The sequence below is a fragment of the Musca vetustissima genome, unplaced genomic scaffold (assembly GCF_032173495.1).
Source record: "Musca vetustissima isolate MV318-11 ecotype Yass unplaced genomic scaffold, APGP_CSIRO_Mvet_v1 utg56110, whole genome shotgun sequence".
Classification (NCBI taxonomy): Eukaryota; Metazoa; Arthropoda; class Insecta; order Diptera; family Muscidae; genus Musca; species Musca vetustissima.
Window position 1 is genome coordinate 1 of NW_026883519.1, and position 3,214 is coordinate 3,214.

The window sequence follows — 3,214 nt, forward strand, 5'->3', positions numbered from 1 at the left end:
TATTCTATAAATAGGTATAAATCTTAAAATAAAATAATATTATGAAATATACATTTTAAATTGCGAGTAAATCGCGTAATTCTCAAAATCATTTGATGCGCATGCGGTTTCTAGGAAGTACTGAAGTTTATCTTCCAATCCATATATATTTTGCGAAATTTCATTTGACGGCTAAGATGTGCCGCACGTTTCATTGAAGTACCCAAAAAATCGTAAAACGCGAATAATTTCCGAAAACTCCATATGCCATTAACGCGCATCCGATTTCGGTGTGCACCCTAAAAAAAAACATCGATCTATACCATTTCAATGTGGTCCATTAAGAACCATGGATGTGCCAGCAAAATCTATTTTTGAGATAAATTGCGTACATCTCTCTTTCGGCTGAACTTTTTAAAGTTATCTTTTCGAAAAAGATCAAAATCCGTATGAGGTCATTTATTGAAGCGGAAATGATACACAGAAAACGCAAATAAATCCGCGATATTTTCAAAAACATTTTTTTCCAAATTTCGTGTTTTTGGAAGGCCAGTTCCCGCCGTTCTAGTAGATGGATTTTCACGAAGAAGATTTTATATCATCCGAAACGTAAAAAACCTTATTGATCGCGGGTACCCATGTCATTCAGTTGACAGATCTAAAAATTTGGCCCGAAAAATAGGTTTTTTAGAAATTTGATCGCACAAAATTCGCACCTTCGGATGAGTATTACTCTGAAGCTGTGCATACTACATACACAAAATACATATCAAATTACGCAGATTCGCGACTACAATAATCTTATAATCGATTTTTATAAATTCCTGTTTGCGTATTAAAGCTAGAAGTAAAATTAAAAAAACACTCAAAATCGAGCTTCAAAATGTCAGCATCATTTAAAGGTAGATGCAGTGAAAATTTTGAAAAATGATATATAAGGGGCGTATTCTCCATTTTGTTGGTTTTTAGTTTTATTTTGACACGAAGACCGTGCAATGAGTGGCTTAGTCACAAATCGATACATAAAAAAACTGGTTCGCCTCAAGGTGTTTTTACACATTTTTTTACATTAAAGTTGACACAGCATCCACCAAAATAAAGTTTGGAGGTCAATATCATGAACAGTTTGCAACGACAGTTCAATTTACCCAAAACTATTCACTTTTTTTCATATACTTAAGTAATTCCCGAGTTATAAAGGGGTGAACCTCCGCTTCAGCTATGTTAAAAAATTGGCAATATTGCCCATATATATATATGAAAGAAAGAAAAATATTGCATGTAATTTTTCCATAAAAACGGTTTTCGTGAAAAAACATCGACTTTGGCTGGCCACATAATTAAACCATCGTGCGATTATTTACTTCACTGCAATTTATTTGAAAAAATTAAAAAAGCAACTTTAATTTGGCAAATTAAGAAAATAAAGCACCGAAAAAATACATTACAAATAAAAAATGTTAAAAATATTAAAAAGTATCAAAAATGTCAACAATTTGTATAGTACACCTAACATTGGAATAAATTGCCCTTAATATAGAAAGTAAAGGTCCGAATGTAACGGAAATTGCTAGAGTCAGTAGATATTAATAAATAATTCTTAATAGAAATAAATATTTGAAATTAAAACTATAAACATGGGAAATAATCTAAAGTAGCGATTCGATTTCAAAAGGCTTTATTGAAGAAGGCCAGAAACATTTTGCAGTATGTGGGGAAATATCTTTTAATATTGGCATTTATTATATAAAATCTATTGTTCGAGTAGTACAACATATATTTAATTTTACAGTTGAAAAATAGTTAAGTCAGATAATACTGATAATACTGAACAAACTTAAATTTATAAAAATCTGCACATTCAATATTAGACTGGGTGGGTCTGAACCTATTTACTTATCTAATGAGATCTAATTTAATTTATCTAATTTATTTCAAATAAACATAAACATAGATTATTATAAGGTAGCTTTGTTTGATAATGTCAACAATAATCAAGTCATATTTAGTAATAATTTAATTATTTATTATTATATTTAATTGTTTCTTTATTACTATGTAGAATTTGGTTAAGCAATATAGATATGACAAAGAAAACACAACGCATACATAATCGTTCGTTGTCAAAAATGTTTTCAATACTATACTATAATTTGGTAAAGTTCTATTTTGGCTGAATGATGTTCTCTACGAGCAGTATATAAAAGAGTTCTCAAAAATTCGCTCGTTAAAATTTAATAATACTATTGTTTTTTTTTTTTAAACGAGCATATGTTACACATTCATACATTCGCTTTGTGTTTACATTTTTATGATCTTGTTGTTTTTTGGAGCGTTCGCAAACGTTTTTCGGAGCGTTTTTTTTAGTTTTGCAAATGAACGCCCTTCAATAACGAACGTTCAAGTGTTTTTCGTACAATGCGAATGTTCGAGAGAGATTGTAAATGTTTTTATATTCATCGTAACTTGATCACTCGGATACCATCAAGAAAACCTTTTTATTTCTGAAAAAATCGGATGTGGGTGGGTCAATAATGGTATTGGACTATTTTTCTTTTAATGGAATTCGATCTTTTACGAGATTTACGAAGTAATGCATCTCATTATTTATACAAATGTGTTGGAAAACGCTTTTCTTCAATTTGACAATAACCTCAAAAATACACCGAAACATATCAAAATTGGTTGCGGAATTCAAAAATCAGTGTTTTATAATGGCCAACACAATTATCAGATCTTCTCCCTATGGAAAAATCTTTGGAGTATCATAGATAGTAAAATCAAAACAAATGAGGAAACAAACATAACCTCTTCCCAAAGAATCAGGATGCGAGGAATGGAATATCCAAGGATCAAATTGAGCGTTTTGTAGATTCAGTTCGTAGGTTTGCTGCCGTAATGGTTACGATGCCTAGCTAAATTTATTAATTTAAAACAAAACAATTAAAAAGTTGCTTTTGTTTTGAACAAAAAAATAAATGTTATTATATCATTGTTAATACTATTTGTTGTCCTTGGAGGCTTAAGTATTATTGAAAGGAATAAATAATTTTAATAATTTTACATTGTTGTTTATTACATACTAGCTGACCCCGCAAACATTGTTTTGCCTTCTCAATATTGCATCAATATAAGGTTGGTAAAAAACATTTGCCACTAAGTTTATGTCAATAAAAAGAATTAACTGGTACCCCAATGCAGGCCCAATCACATAACAGTTTATAATTTAGTAGAA